The sequence below is a fragment of the Silene latifolia genome, chromosome 10, assembly GCF_048544455.1.
Source record: "Silene latifolia isolate original U9 population chromosome 10, ASM4854445v1, whole genome shotgun sequence".
NCBI lineage: Eukaryota > Viridiplantae > Streptophyta > Magnoliopsida > Caryophyllales > Caryophyllaceae > Silene > Silene latifolia.
In genome coordinates, this window is record NC_133535.1 from 151,036,981 (window position 1) to 151,054,620 (window position 17,640).

Below are 17,640 nucleotides of genomic sequence, written 5' to 3' on the forward strand. Positions count from 1 at the left end.
CAATTGAATTTCTGCATTGGTTTGGCAGTCAAAGATTTTACATGCTGCAATTTATCAAAGGAACTATGCCCTAGTTTAGAGTGGAAAAGCTCAAGATTACAATCAGAATTACAAGCATTAGATTTTGACAAATAGCTTGACTTTCTAAGATCTCTTGAGTCTTGTACTCTTGAGACTTTATTCTTATCCTCCAAAGCTGGTGTAAACCAGTATAAGCCTCTTTTCCTTATAGCTATGCCAAGTTTTTCCATTTTGATAGGGTCCTGGAACAAACAATGCTCAGATGTGATCAAGACAATCATAGGAGTATGCTGAATTAACTTGCTTGCTGAGAGCAAATTCTGCTTAAAATCAGGAACCACTAGAACATCCCTTAAGTGAATAGCAGATGTTAACATTATATCTCCCACTGTATTCACCAACTTTATAGAACCATCAGGAAGTCCAATTACTATAGGTTTGTTTAAAGACTTAACATTTGTAAGCATATCAACTTATGAGGTCATATGGTCTGATGCACCTGCATCAACTATCCAGCCCAACTGACCATAAGCTTGTGCAACAGTAAAAGCCTCAGAGTACAAATCAGTACCTGCAAAGTTCACAGAAGAATCTCCAGTAGATGATTTGTCAGACATAAACTTATACATCTGTTGTATCACATTCTGAACAATGCCTGTCACCACAGCTGTGTCAACTCCCATCATAGTGGAACTACCTGCAGTGTAAACATCAAGTGGATTATCAGACTGTATAACATCTGCATTGTTAGCTTTCCTGTGGTACACATTGGATCTGCCACCAGAGTAGTTATGCCTACCTCTACCCCTGCCACCTTTGGCTGCAGCATGCCTGATTCTTTGATGACAAGCAGCCACCAGATGTCCCTTCTTGCCACAATAGTCACATATCTTCTGATGATAGCACTCATCATCAGTATGTCCTCCTTTCTGACAACCATTGTAGAACTTAGGCACTGGTTTCTCCTGAGAGACATCCTGCTTCTGTCTTTTCCAATCTCCCTGATGAACATCATGAGATCAAGTAGAAGCATAGGCATTAACCTCAGTGGGAACCACAGTATGCTCAAAATTTGTCGTTGCTTTTCAATTTTCTGCATTAATCCTAAGGCCTTATTCAGAGGTTGTAAGGAATCCATAGACAGTACAGTTGTTTTGACTGTATCATAACCATTATTGAGTCCCATCAAAAATTGGATAAGCTTTGAGTTGTTTTCCCTCTCAAGAATCCTTTTCAACAACTGACATGTACAGCTAGTCATTGCACCACACGTACAATAAGGAATTGGATCTAATTCATCAATACTTTCCCAAGCAATTTTCATTTTGCTATAATATTCTACCAAACTGGTATTTTCTTGAGAAATATGCCCCAAATCTTTCTTCAAGGAGTAAATTTCAAGAGTATTGACCTGTCCATATCTATCTAACAACTCAAGCCACATTTCTTTAGCACTAGCAGCATACTTCAAGGTTTCACCATTTTCAGGTTCTAAAGAGTTAGTTATCCAACGCATAATCAAGAAATCACACCTCCTCCATTGATGATAAGTATTAGCAGTCTGAGCAGGTGCACGACATGTGCCATCAATAAAACCTTCTTTGTTTTTTGCAATCAAAGCATTATACACCTCTCGTTTCCATTGAAGAAAACTATTATTTCCATTGAATTTAATCTCAGTTAATTTCAAGGTCGGCTGATCAGTACTACAAATGTATAAAGGATCATCAAGAACAGCATACGGTGCAACAGCAGAAGCACTAGTATCAGCAGACATGATGACACAGAAATTCAGCTAAAAAATTGTCAAGGAGAATGGAATACAGAGAAGAACGCACAAGAATCACGAAGAAAACGAAGAAAAAAGATCAAGAAGAGATGAATTTTGCGGAAGTGAACTGAAAATAAGAGTTCGAGAAGAACAATTCTCACAATGAGATGAACAGCAGTAGGAGAAAGAGCAAAATCAACCATAGAAACCCAGAATCAAACCCATGGTTCGTCTGATACCATGTGAAGATGCATATTCTCCATTAATGATCATATAGAAGCTTAGTAATTCTAATATTTGAGAGAGTTTGTTATAGAGAGAGATAAGAGAGAGAAGTTGTTAATTTGTATTTCTGAGAAATTAGTTGTTATAATTCTGTTATGATGCTTATATAGTTACTAGTCTCTAACTACTTTACTACTTACATCAGCCTTACATCATCATAAGTTCATAGATACTACGAAGGAACACACACAACGAACGTAAGTAAGAGCAAATAAAGTGACGCCACAATTTATCACGTGGAAACCGTTCTCAACTAAGGGAAAAACCGCGGCTCTCTCGACAAATTAATTCACTAATAAGAAATTACAAAGTTCATAGAGTACAATCACACACTAGTATTGTCACTCCCTCTCAAACTTTATCTCACTCTTATTATCTCTAATGGATATTGAACACTCTCTTTTCACTCTTTTAGAACAAGAAGTATTCTCACCAATATAAACTAATTGGTCTCTATATATTTTATGTGTATAAAAACTATTAGCAACAATATCTATTTATACTAAAAGTTCTTAAAACTTCTAGCAAACCATTAATTGTTTAATTAAAAACAATTCTATAACACTTTGTGCATTGCATGTTTCTTATTCCAAAACGTAAACAATTTACATATTTCCATTTGAAACATCAACACTTATTTCACCATTTAATTTTAGGAGTTTTGAGAAGATTAATCCAACAATTTCCTCCTTGGACCCAAAGCTCCAAAAATTTCCACTATTTCAGAAAAGCGGACTTTCTTCTTTACGTTGGCCTTCCTTTTCACGCTATGTCCCTCCACATAGCAAATATTTTTTTTCGTCTTCCTCCCTTACACCACCAAGCTTCTCCCACGATACACTTTGCACCATTTACCACAACCAACATATTGGTTCCTTTGAGTCGTCAACACACCCAAAGAAATAATGTTAGAACAAGCTTTAGGGACATACCTCACATTTTTTAAAGTTCTTATGGTGCCATCATGGAGTTTCATTCTTACACTCCCTACACCCTCAACTTTTAATTTGAGGCCATCACCCACTTTAACATGCCCAAAGTCCCCATTATTTTGCAAAGTATCAAATGATCCTTGGTCTTTACACATGCACAGAGGCACCTGAATCCATCACCCATTTTTCTTGACACTCCACCTCATCTTGAGAAGTCAAGAATATGCCTTCATCATCACTACTATTACCACACACCATATTGGAAGAATCACCTAAAACATCAACCTTAGCCTTGCCCAACTTTTTTCTTAAAGACTTCACCCTTTCAAGTCTTCTTTCCTCATTGGACAATTTCGTTGAATATGGCCCATCTCATGACAATAGTAGCACTCTACACTATCTATGTCCCTCGCGTGCGACTTCGATTTACTTCTTTGGCCATTTTCATGTCTTTGTGATCTTCTCCCTCTTTCACAACCATCTTCCACTAGCGCCTCATCACTCAATGATGCATCTCCATCTATTTTTGCCATCATCCTCTAATTTTCTCTTACCACCGTTATTGCTTCATCCAAAGAAATTTTCTCTTTACCCACGAGCATCGTCATCACAATTGGTCTAAAAATCTTTGGCAATGAAGCCAATAACAAGAGAGCTTGCTCTTGATCCGTTATCTTCTCATCGGCATTCAAGAGTTGACACAATAGTTGGTTGAATTTATTTATGTGGTCTTGCAAATTTGTATCACCCTCCTCCATCTTGAGTTGATACAACTCCCACCGTAAACATAGTCGGTTGGTGAGCGACTTTGACGCATACATGCCTTGTAACTTTTCTAACAAGGCCCTCGGCTCCTTTTCGCCCAAAAGATTATACTTAATCTCCGGTGCTACCCCCAACCTTATCATACTCACGACTTTCTTTTTCTTTGACTCCCAATTAGACTCACTCATCTCTAATGGCTTAGTCAATTCCAAAGCCTCATCAAGACGCGACTGGACTAGCAAGTCTTCAACTGTGCGCTTTTCCACACCATAAAATTCATCTTCCCATCAAACAATGGAACATGAAATTTATCTGCCATCTTACTTACGATAAATAAGTTCCTCCCTAAATCGGAATTTCCCGCACCTCCCAGTATACAGAACCTTCGGCTCTGATACCACTGTTGGAGAAGCGTCCTGTAAACCCGGTGCGGGAAGAATCTCACCCAACAACGATACTACGAAATAACACACACAATGAACGTAAGTAAGAGCAAATAAAGTGACACCACAATTTATCACGTGGAAACCCTTCTCAACTAAGGGAAAAACCACGACTCTCTCGACAAATTAATTCACTAATAAGAAATTACAAAGTTCATAGAGTACAATCACACACTAGTATTGTCACTCCCTCTCAAACTTTATCTCACTCTTATTATCTCTAATGGATGTTGAACACTCTCTTTTCTCTCTTTTAGAACAAGAAGTATTCTCACCAATATAAACTAATTTGTCTCTATGCATTTTGTGTATATAAAAACTATTAGCAACAATATCTATTTATACTAAAAGTTCTTAAAACTTCTAGCAAACCATTAATTGTTTAATTAAAAACAATTCTATAACTCTTTGTGCATTACATGTTTCTTCTCCCAAAACGTAAACAATTTACGTATTTCCATTTGAAACATCAACACTTATTTCACCATTTAATTTTAGGAGTTTTGGGAAGATTAATCCAACAACATGGCTGTCTTAGCATTACCACTCTTAATCCTCACATCTCTATTAGCCGATCTCTGAAATGGAGCCGGAATCGCCACTTACTGGGGTCAAAACATGGGGAAAGGCACCTTAGCATCCGCTTGTGCAACAAGAAATTACAAATTCATAAATATTGGTTTCCTGAATGTATTTGGAAATGGTCAGGCACCTCAACTGAACTTAGCTGGTCACTGCAATCCAAATATTGCAGGAAGTTGCAGTAGCATCGGAAACGATATCGCTGGTTGCCAAAGTAGCGGTGTTAAAGTATTTCTCTCTTTGGGTGGTGGTGTTGGCACTTACTCCCTTTCCTCCCCTTCTGATTCTGTAGACACCTCGTTTCTGCACCTCCCGGAAACCACCCGGTGATGATTGGGCTGCATGTTTGGTACGCGGAACGATTTGTGACAGTTCGTAAGTTTATCGTCAAGTGATTGCTCAAATATTAATGCCTACCTCTTAGTTGTCATCTACGTGCCGATACGGTCGTTTTGGCAGTAATTAGAGTACATTTGGAGTCCGAGCCTAAAACCGTCTCCATTTTCCAATAAATGTCAAATCCCGAGTCAGAATGTTCTGGAATGTTCCGGATATTTCTATTCCATGTTTTATAAATATTTCACAATCTTAATCCTTTGGTAAGCAATTTCCCGTAATATTCACATAAGATATTAAGGAAAACCAAATTATTCCGTCCTACCATAACTTAAACACGGAAATCTTTCTTCTGCAGGAGGAAACCACTTGGGAACAGACGCAGCAGGTGTTGCGCCTCTTCCAAGAGACACAGTGCTTGCTGTGCCTCTTCCCAGGTCCTATTCTGCGTAGTTTTCTTATCTTTTTCATATCTTTCCGCGATTCACTTCCAAAGAGTCTCTGAAACCCTATTCCTTCACGTGATTAATATAAATAGGAGCCTTCGCTCCTCATATTTCTCACGCGAGTGTCCGCCCTTCTCTTCTCCCTTTGCATTCTAGACCTTTTGTTCTTACTTTTTGGCGTCTACGTGCTTGATCTTTCGACCACGTAAGCTCGGATCCTTCTGAGTACCAGCCTCGTTTGCATGACCGACCAATTTGACCAACTACACATCAATCAACTTAATTAATCTATTCGTTTTCCTCTTACGAGGGCACTTTCTTTACATTCGCGTCGAGCATCACTAATCGATATCTTAGTCCTTCTCGTTTCGTCAAACATGTAAGTCTGAGGGTGTAAATCTCTCTTTTATTTATTGTATTTTATTTATTGTACCATCAATTGTAAGATTTATGTCGAATATATCATTAAAACTGATTTATAAAACCTTGTTTAAAAACCCTTTTTACGGATTTCCAGTAGACAGACGTCGAGAAAGGACGCAGCAACTGCTGCGCCTCTTCGAAGAAGCGCAGTACCTGCTGCGCCTCTTCGTGAGGCTGCCGCAGTTCCTGCTTCCTTTCTTCTTCCTTCGTCCTCTGTAAACTCGTTCGTTGTTTTCTTTTATTTGTTTCTTGTTGATTCTTCGTCATATTGACATAATAATTCACATGTATATTATTTATCATTCACTAACATGTTTAATTCACCGTTAAATTCGACTTAAATCCCAAGTAATCAATATTTGCGGGTTTTCGTCATTAAATTCAATCCGGGTTTTAGAAATTCAATTCGTTCATATTGAGTTTCTGGAATTCATCGTTGGCATATTTGTATATGTTCATCATCATATGTTCGTCATTAATTCGTCGTGTTTAGTTTAATTTAATTTAGTTTGCTAATTAATCCTTCGTTCATGTAATTAATCCGTCTTAATTCCGTCTCATCCATGTTTTACTGTTTTCACGACCCATTCATATGTAAATAATGTACTAATCACTTCCATCCGAGTAAATAATCTAATCAATCTTTAAATTTACCAACGAATATTAACAACACGCAATTCCGGCTTCACAGCCAGAACTCAGGTCAGGAACAGACGCAGCGTCTGCTGCGCCTATTCCAAAGGACGCAGCTCTGCTGCGCCTGTTCCGGGTTTAATTCTATCTCTGAACTCTGTTGTTGTTTGACCTAGTTTAATTAGCTTGCGTATAATCTACTATTATTCGTATTATCACCTTCTGATCTGTTCGTTAATTCTATTCTTTTATTCTTTTCTCAAATTATCCGTTTTAAAGGTATTTTCGACATAAATCGCCTATTCCGTTGTAAGTATTGTAATTTCCATTATTGTAATTTATAGTTATTGTATTTCCTTTATTGCTTGAATGTTTTCACATGTAATTGAGCATTAAATCCCTAATTCGACCTAATTGTTTGCTAATTACGTGTCAACCGACTTAGTATTAATCTTCACATGCTAGGATTAAAACTTGGATATTGCATTGCATGCATACAATCGACGATATATCGAGTACGAATAACTTCCCTAATCATTAGTAGAGGCCACTATCGAGGCGGGCGGGGTTAGGTGTTCGATCAAAAGAGCTTCCTAATACATACCCTCACCCCTTACTCCAGATATCTGTGAACACCCGTGTTCATTGGCATCCACGAGAGTCATTCTAGACATAGAATGCTAAGGGTAACGATTGCTTAGTGTTCATGTCACTACTTTGTGTCTTGACATGACACGGGGTATTCGAACGGTTCCAATTTCCCATAAAAATTGGTGGCGACTCCAACAAAAATGCAAACGCTTGTTTCTCCTCTCTCCCAAGCGCCCCCGTGGGCCCCCGCTGTCCACGCTTGGCGACTCACTGGGATAATACACTTACGTGTAGCAAGGGTGAAACTTGAACAAGGTTAGGGAATAGTTTGTACAAGACAATTGTCGGTTTTCATAACTCGGTCTTCCTAGATCGTTTTATTCGGCCTTCCTAGGCCCAACCCAACCCATTCGACCAATTGTCCCATCTAAACGGTCCTAATTCTTATTTGGGCCTAAGGATGGATAGCGATTGACGTCATCCATACCATGATGCTTACTCTTGTTTGTATCAAGGGCCTTCACTACTTGAGGAAATGGACTAGGAATCGGCCTTACTCTTGTTTGGTACGAGCCTCTCCACAGACTTCGGGTTTGATGGTTCGGTATGGCAACCCACCCTTTAAACCAAAACCCTTTAAATGCACTCAGCATCCCGTTATAATGCTTGTATAAATGTTTGTACCTTACGTGATCACCATTTCTAAACGAAACCATGACGATTTTTGTAAAAAAATCAAAACCCTTTTTTTAAACAGAAATTTCGAAAAAAGAAGGCCTTTGATTAGCGCAAAATCCAGTCAAAACTCTGTCCCTCTGTCGAGTCAAACTTCGGGCCTAAAACCCATTTCAAAACCAAATACAAAAAAAAACCAAACGTAAAAAAAAAAAACAAAAAAAAAACGAAAAAAAAAAGTCCAAAAAAAAGAAAAGAAAAAAGAAAACCAAAATATTTTTCAAACCGTGTAAATGTAGATATGTAAATTCAATCGGGCTAACTTAGAGTCAAAATTCAAACCGACTATGTCCTAGTCGGAACTCTGTCGAGTCATAAACTCGTCTTCCTTTACATTTTGGGTCTTTTCAAAATTCAAGTCAAGTCCTAAGGCGTTACGCCGTCATTTTGGACTCCCTACCCCAATTCAATTAGGAGCTAAACATTTCCACACCTCGACTCACACACTCGAGGCTAACACATCAAGTCATTCCAAAATCCATTTCTTGAATTCTCCTAATGACACGTTCGGGACACACATACCCGAACCTCGAGTCAAGTCTGTCTTAAACACGCGTATTAGAATCAACACGTGTCATCAATCCCATCAATAAGGTCGACCATATAAATGTCACTCTGTCGAAGTTAACACTCGAGTCTAGAATTAAAGACAAGCACCGTGAATTCAAACACGAGAAGTCGCTCACGACGTTTCGCGAATTCACAAGTCAAGTCTAGATTTGTCATCTTGTCCCTTCCTTTGTTTGTTGCCTTAGTATGCGTGATCCCATGTTGAATCGAGTTGTAATGCGCGTCATTTCTGTCGAGTAGGAATACAGCAAGTTCTGTCAGTCAGCAAAGTCGCGAAGCAGTTCAAGCCACAATCACCGTGTCTCTTCAAGACGTTTATGCCATGGCCCTAGGAGTTCAAGCTACAGTGGAAAGTTTGAGCATTCGCGTCCTCACCCTCGAGAACAGAATGGTGGAAAAGAACACGCCACCTAGAGAAACCTCTAGTCTAGGTCGTCCAAAGCTTACCTCTTGCAATAACCATCGTCCTAGAAAGCCAAAAATAGCTGAAAGGAAACCTGGGAGGCATCAAAGGGTTCTTACCGATTTAGGCATGTCTTATGCCGATGCTTTGAAGTGACTTTCTGCCCAAGGCAAGCTACATCCAATAGGACCGACTCCGGATCCACCTTTAGAGAAACAGATGAACCTCTGGAAGGGAAACAAATACTGCTTATATCACCAAGGTAGAGGCCATGATATTGAAGAGTGTTTTCTCTTGAAACACACCATCCAAGATATGATCGAAGAAGGCAAGATTCCTAAGCCACCTTCTGTCGCGCAATCTAAGAAAATTGACCCTCTTGGGTCTAATATCATTAAACATGACGAAGAATCATCTCTAGACTGTTCTCATCTCCTCAATCCTCGTGAGGATGAAGAAATCAATGTCCTCGAAGATGACGATATCCATAATGGAATGCTCATGCTTTACATTGCCTTCAACAACAAATTTTCCAAAATAGAGGGAGCTATTGATAGCCTAAACTCTCGACTTTCCAACATGGGGAATCAATTTGCTGAAATGGATAAGAAGCTTGAGACTCAATCTTTCAAAATGAAGAGTGTCCAGACAAACCCTCAACCTCATGGTCTCGAGGAGAAAGCAAAAAGTGGGCAATCCATTCTTAGTTCTTCTCATCCAAGAATCAAAATCAATAAAGGCATCCTCATGGATCCTTCGTCAAAGAAACCTAACAACCCTGTAAGGTCATCCACAAAGGCTTCCGAAAATAAGGGCACACCTCCTAGGAAATTTACCAACATTGGTATTACATACACCGATGCCTTTCAGAGACTCATGGAACAACGAATGTTGAAGCCTATAGGACCTACACCCGAACCAGAAAGGAAATCCAAACTCTGGGATGAGAATGCCTACTGCGAATACCATAGAGGCAAAGGGCATGATACAGAAAAATGTTACAAATTAAAAAACGACATTCAAGATATGATCGAAAGCGGGAGGTTGTCCCTCTTAACCTTTAACCCGTAAGGTAGCTTAGTGTCACGGTCCGCTACTTTTGCCGGACCGTGGCGCGCACCTTTGCCCCTTCTCTAGGCAAGATGCCAGCGACAAGGCTCTTCGTACTAGTGAGGGATCGCCCTCTAGCACGATATTCGGGTCTCGGGGGTGTGTGTCGGGAATCCTAGTCACGATTATCAAGTCCGACACACGAAAGCAATAAAAGTAAGCAATACGATTATTGAAAGCAAGCAACAAGCAACAACAAGCTTTTGGATGAGAAGCGGTTTTTCATTGACTAGCACCTCTCAAAGAGGGAAATTTGATAGTTTGGTCCTGGTAGCAGGATACATTGAATTTACAAGTTTAGTTCAGAATAGCGATATACCTATTTATGGAAACCTATTCTAAAACTACTAAGAAAATACTTACTACAAATGTACAAGGAAAATGAAATTACATAAGCATAAAATAAATCTAAGGGCTCAAGTGTGCGGATCGTCACACTCTCCCCCACCTAATCTGTTGCCGCCCTCGGCAACACAAAAAATCTTGAACGGTGCTTCAGTGAGACATCCTCGGTGAGCTCTGACTGTCCATGCAGTGTTGGGGATTGGCTTGTACAACTCGGCTTGAATGTGCGCTTCGTCCCAAAAAATGACTGGCCTCTTCGTCCCTTCAAGGATAGGCTGGAGTTCCTTGACATAGAAGCTGCCGAACGTCATGTTCTCCAAGTTCACCACGTGCTCCTTGTCTCTCGGGAACGCCCACTTTGCCGCTGCTTGAAAAGTGCTCTCTCGGGCTTTCTCCAAGTCACGGCCCCAACGAACCTTCGTCTTGTCTCTCGTCACTTCAAAGACTGCATTCAAGGGAATGTGAGATCTCCAGACGCCGAATCGCATTTCGGCGCGGCCCCCGATGGTGCGAGGCCTTCTCTCTTGGGTCGATCGACCCGCAAACCAGGACGTCGATTCAACACATCGACGCGGCCCCCTGATGGTACGAGGCCTTATCTCTTGGGTCGACTGACCCGCAAACCAGGACGTCGACTCAGCACATCGACGCGGCCCCCTGATGGTACGAGGCCTACTTCTTTGGGCATCTCGGCCCTCATCGTCTACTCCTCGGTGAGGGGGTAGACTCTTCTTTCGTCCCCCAGGCCACTTAGCATCGTAGTTAGCCTGGGTCTTGTTCGCCCTCGGCTCCACCGAACCTTTAGGCATTCTCCAAGGTCGCATCCCTTGTTTCGGCATCGGTATCACCCTCATAGCCGAAATTCGATGCTGCCCCTTGTCTTCGTCGCCATCTACCGTATTCACTACGATAGACCCCATTAGTAGCATCGATCCGTCACTCGGTTTCAATACCACCAATGCTTTCTGAAAGAACTGCATCCCGAGTACTAACTTGAAGTCATCCAGCGGAACGGTGGTGAAGTCGAGCTCCCCTGCCCACTCACCCACTTGGACCGCGACCTTCTTAGCCACTCCTTGGACGCGTCTCATTTTCCCATTGACCGCTTCAGGCAAACATGTTAGCATCCCGCGTAACTAGCCCCAACCGATCCGCTTCCTCTTTCGTAACAAAGTTGTGGGAGGCGCCCGAGTCGATCAAGGCTCGTGCTTGCTTCCCATTCACCATCAAGTCCACGTACATGAGCCCGTTGGATTTCTTGGCGGAGGAATCTTCGTATTTCCCCATCGCGCTGATCCGTTGAAGTGAGCCCATCCGTGGTTGGTCTTCCCCATCACTCGAGTCTTCGTTACACTCTTGGTGATAGTTGGCCAACGCCCCATCAAGATGTTCTTGAGCCCCTTTCGGCATCTTCTTGAACATGGCATTGAACTCCGCTTGGTTCGGACAATCGGCCATCTTGTGAGGACCCTTGCACACAAAACACGCGAACGGTCTCTTCGTTGTGGAAGCAGTAGAGTTTCCCACCTTAGAAGACGAGCTTGAGGGCGAGTTTGTAGTGCTCGCCGATTGGGCTTGACTTCCTTGTGAGCGGAACCGACTGTTCCCAACTGAAATGGCGCTGTTTTGTGGCCTTTGTCCGTTATACCCACTTTGTGACACACCAGTATTCCCCGTTGGTGCCACAACTTTTGGTGCTTCTCGCTCTCCGTGAAAGTCGAGTAGGCGCTCCGCAGCTGATATGGCCGAAGACAGAGTTTTGGGATTCTGCCTCATGACCTCCTGTTGTGCCCACCTCTTCAACCCATCAATGAATTCGAATGTCCTGTCCGTCTCGGACATTTCGGTAATCTCGAGCATGCACGCTGAGAATTCCCTCACATATTCCCGGATTGATTTGGTGTGCTTGATTTCCTTCAACTTCTTCCGAGCAACAAACTCCGTGTTCTCGGGGTAGAAGTGATCCTTCAAGATCTTCTTGAAGTCGGCCCACGATGTCACCGTAATCGTGCCCGCATCGATTTCCTTGTACCTAGCCCTCCACCACATCTTGGCATCGTCGACTAGATACATGCTTGCCGTGACAACTTCCGCGTCTTCGTCGAGCCCACTTACTCGGAAGTATTGCTCCATATCGAAGATAAAGTTATCGACCGCTTTCGAATCCCTCGCCCCATCGTAGGCACGAGGTGGAGGTGCCTTCACCTTATGGCTCCCCACAGATTTCCCGTCATTGGCCACCGCTTTCACGAGCGTGGCACACGTGTTCTCTAACATCTCAACCTTTCGATGCAGATGATTGATCTCTTCCTCCCGATCGTCGGGGATCGCACCACTGATCGCTTGGATGCGGGAATCCATCCCGTCCACCTTCGTCTCAAGGTCACAAACCGTCTTTTGTAACTCCTCGAGGCTCGCAGCCATCCGCATAACGATGCTCTCGAGTTTGGGAAGCTTGACGTCGATTGTGTCCATTAAGGCATCCACTCGGTCCTCGATTGTTTCGCCCATTTTCTCGATCTCGATGAACAAATGCGGCTTGCGACGCCCGTCCAAGACCGGGCTCTGATACCAAATGTCACGGTCCGCTACTTTTGCCGGACCGTGGCGCGCACCTTTGCCCCTTCTCTAGGCAAGATGCCAGCGACAAGGCTCTTCGTACTAGTGAGGGATCGCCCTCTAGCACGATATTCGGGTCTCGGGGGTGTGTGTCGGGAATCCTAGTCACGATTATCAAGTCCGACACACGAAAGCAATAAAAGTAAGCAATACGATTATTGAAAGCAAGCAACAAGCAACAACAAGCTTTTGGATGAGAAGCGGTTTTTCATTGACTAGCACCTCTCAAAGAGGGAAATTTGATAGTTTGGTCCTGGTAGCAGGATACATTGAATTTACAAGTTTAGTTCAGAATAGCGATATACCTATTTATGGAAACCTATTCTAAAACTACTAAGAAAATACTTACTACAAATGTACAAGGAAAATGAAATTACATAAGCATAAAATAAATCTAAGGGCTCAAGTGTGCGGATCGTCACACTTAGGCAATCCTCATGGATATACCACTTGTCAAGAAACTTTTCTTGACTATTACCCTTTCAGTGTTCCCAATGATGAGGACGAGGTGCTCAAATGGGTGAATGCTCAAAGTCAGAGGCCGAAGCCAGTTGCTGGAAAAGAAAATGTTCAAGCATGGGCCGATGATTACGACTCTAGATCTGAAATCAAGTCCGAGTCTGAGTCCGAGCCTTAGGCTTTCTATCCCACAATTTTTCTAGTGTCTTTCTTTGTGTCCATTTCTATTCCTAGTGACAACCTGGGGGCTGTCCCACGAGTCACATGTCTTTTCGAGTCTATGTTAAGTACATTCATTACTCATTTCAATAAAAGTACACTTTTCAATCCACATATCCTATCATATCTCTTCCTTTACCTTTTCCTGTGGCAACAAGAATTGATTTGAGACATTTTAAAACAAACAAACAACAATCACGCGTTCCAAGTCGATGTGAGTGCACTTAAACGATGTTCCGTTCTATGTTGTAGAGGACCTGAAACTCCGTGTTCTTTCTTACCTATTCCATGTCTGGCAATAAAAACCACAATATAACCCTAGTCTAGGACGAGCATATCTCAAGAGATTCTAGGACGAATCCAGACCATCTCCTTTGTTAACGATCTATGACGGAAGGCAAGCCCATTCCCCATGATACGTGCATATTCTATACACTTTATTTGAGGTTTTGGCACGTATTTCCATGCTTAATTGGTGGCTTAAGGCTGCTATTTCTCCCGAAACGGTTTACTTTGCATTTTCTATGATTTATTGTAGGAATGCGTGGAAGTAGGCTAAATAAAGCCAAGTTCGTCCTCCGGAAGCGAGTTTGAGGAAGCTAAGAGGAAGGAGAGCTCATTCACTCACCTTGAGATGCGTGCAAGGAGTGAAGACTCATTTTGGAAGCATCAAGGAGCCACTGCACAGCATACTTAGTCGATCGACTAAGCCTTTCTGTCGATCGACCATTGGAGCTTAGACAGAGCTCTGTTCAAGCATGTTCAATCGATCGACCGCATTCCCGCGATCGACTTGCTTCGAGCTGTTGTTTAATTTTCCGTGTTAGACTTTTAAAAGCCCAACTTGTAATTAACTTTGAGTATCTTTTATCAGTTGAACGCAAAGAACTTTTAGGGTATGCAATTTTTATTCGGAAAACTTAGTTTTCAGATCTAGCTTGAGACGGAGACCTTGGATTCACATGTTTGGTTCTTGATATTCAATTAGTAAGCCTTTAATGCAATAATTCTTTCCTTTATTCTTCCTTGTTAATTTAATTCTTGTTTTCTTCAATTAATTTCAGTAATTGGTTTCTCTCCTTTGTTCTAGTTAGATTCCATCATGTTGAATTCATTCTTTATTGTTAATCTAGTAATTAGTATAGTCTTGATTATGCGTAGGTAATTCCTTTGATTGGGAACGAGGTGAGCCATGGTATTGAAATAGGATAGTTGTGTAGCATGAGTTCTTCCGTATTGGTCTTGTTATCTTTTGATGGATTTCTTTACTAGGTCGAAAGATTGGTAATTTAATTTGTCGCTAGACTTAGAATTTCTCTTGAGTGAAAAATTTGATAAATTCTTGGGAATTATTAGACCGCGAGGTTATTTGAGTGTTGATCGAAAGATTAGCTTATCTTCCCTGAGACCGTATTAAAAGATCTCCGCTGCTTGACTGACCTGTTTTGTGCCATGGTGAACCGAAGTTCCCGATCCCCTTTTTATCTTGTTAAGAATATTCAATTTTGCGATTAGCCTGTTAGCCAACCAACTTCAAAACCCCCATTTAATTGTTACTTTTATAGACTGAAAATTTGCAAACAAAATCAACCTTGTCTCTCTGTGGTTCGACCCTTACTATCACTAGCTATAGTTTTAGTTTGGAAAATAAATATTATTTTTGACACCTTACGACGGGTATCAAATTTTGGCGCCGTTGCCGGGGAGACGGTGTAATTCTGTTTGCTTTATTTTAGTTTATTTTTCTTGTCTCAGGGAACTTTTGTTCCTTGAGGCCGTTGCTTACCTTTGCTTCTAGTTTTGCTTTTGCACAGTTAGAGGACAGGTTGTTGAGAGGAAGACTTGAGTACTCTCATTTTGGAAGTTATGGCTACGATATATGATAACTTTCAGCCAAAGGAGCACCACCTTCCAAAGGGGCAACAGTTACCTACCCCTTCTACCGGTAAATTCGAGTTTCGTTCTTCTTATATTGATTTAGTGGAACGGAATCAGTTCGCGGGTCTACCAGATGAAGACCCCTTGAAACATATGGAAATTTTCACGGACTATTGCTGTTCAATACCTATACCGGAGGGGGTAACTCAAGATGAAGTAAAGGGGTTCATGTTCTTATACTCCTTGAAGGATTCGGCGCGAGATTGGTATCGCTACCTCGATAGAGTAGCAGCTGGAGTCATTGATTGGACATCTTTAGCACTAGGCTTCTACAAGAAGTACTTCCCGCCTTCGAAGACTGATGCCTTGAAGAGTAAAATCACGAGTTTTCAGCAAGGAGCCGACGAAGATTTTTGTGAAGCATGGGGACGTTTCAAACGTTTGGTCCGAGCTGTCCCTCATCATGGTTTCCAAAGAATGGTATCTTTGCAATCTCTTTTACAATGCTTTATATGATGATTACAAAGTCATTTTGGATGCAAATTGCTAATGGTAGGTTCCAAAATAATACCGGTCAAAGTAAAGGTTGGAACACCATTGAGGAGATGGCAAATCCATAAAGCCGAGTTTGGAAGTTCACGTGGTAAGTCACGAAAGCAAGGTGAAGACATGACTGCTGTTGTGTCACTTATAACTTCCATTTCTAACCGTCTCGAGAAACTCGAGACTTCTGAAGCTTCCAAAGGGAATGTCGAAGTTCCTATTCAAAACTCAGATGAGGTCGAGAAGTTAAGAGAGATGGTCCAACTCCTTTTGGTTCAAGTGGCGAATATGGAAGCAGCCGGGATTGAGTCCTCACAGAATTTTGTGAAACAATTGGAGAATATGGAGGCCAAGCAAGCCGCTAATTCTTCAATTAAATGTGAAGGGCCGGTTGAGACGATCAATGCCATAAATCTCAGAAGTGGCCTTTCTTATGAAAGTCCCGACAAGCCAAAGGAAGACTCGTGAAATGGTGAAGAAGCTCGTTTGAATTCTCGATGCAACAACGAGTCAATGCCAGCAATTCGATCGATCGACCAACATTCCCCGTCGATCGATCAATTGTCGAACAAAATAGTTTCTGGTCGAAACTATTCACTCCTAGCACATCCAATCGATCGACAAACAACCTCGGTCGATCGATCAATTACCCGATGACGTTAATTCTCGGTCGAACTGCTCACTCCCGACTCACTTGGTCGATCGACCACCCATACCGATCGATCGACCGATCTCCGAGCGGGATGCAAATCCGTCAACTAGTTTGCATGATCCATCACTCATTGATGATTTGACGAGGGTTTTAAACCTACGAAAGCCAAAGGTTACGATCCTACGGCCGGTGTTGCGATCCCCATATCCGGAGCGCTTGAAGGTTACCAAGTGAGAGCGTAAGTTTGGTAAGTTTACGAGATGGTCCAACCTCGAGGTAACGGTTCCTTTCACTGATTTAATTACCCATGTACCCTCTTACGCTAAATTTATGAAAGACATTTTGAATCGTAAGAGAAATTTTCGTGATGATGGTAATGTTGCGTTTGTGGAGGAATGTAATGTTCTTTCACAAGTTAATGTGCCACCTAAATTAAAGGACCCGGGTAGTTTTTCAATTCCTTGCACTATAGGTAACCAGGTAATCGGAAAGGCCCTTTGTGACTTAGGGGCCAGCGTTAGTGTCATGTCGTATTCTGTTTGCGAAAGGTTAAACATTGGTAGACTTAAGGTGACCGATATTACCGTTCAAATGGCAAATAGATCGACTCAGAGACCTATAGGTGTTCTAGAGGATGTACCCCTTCGAGTGGGTAAGTTTTTTATTCCTGTAGATTTCGTTGTTTTGGACATTGCAGAGGATAGTCAGATACCTATCATTTTAGGCAGACCGTTCTTACATACAAACTGGGTGTGATAGATGTCAAACGCGGAACCATCACCTTAGAGGTAGGGGATGACACCATTGAGTTCAGTCTTGCTCACAAGGCAACGGAACCTGCTGATGAGGATACGTGTTATTCTATTGATGTTGTTGACA

The 17,640-nt window shown here is 41.8% G+C and overlaps 1 long non-coding RNA gene and 1 other non-coding gene across 2 annotated transcripts in view; one reads left to right on the forward strand and one right to left on the reverse strand.

The window, feature by feature from the left end:
- Positions 1-17,640, forward strand: part of LOC141606386 (uncharacterized) — a 130,794-nt gene that overhangs the window by 9,317 nt on the left and 103,837 nt on the right. The gene's annotated exons all lie outside the window — the stretch shown is intronic.
- Positions 15,928-16,036, reverse strand: LOC141609775 (small nucleolar RNA R71). Its single transcript, XR_012527686.1, has one exon. It is a non-coding gene; the product is annotated as a small nucleolar RNA R71 (small nucleolar RNA).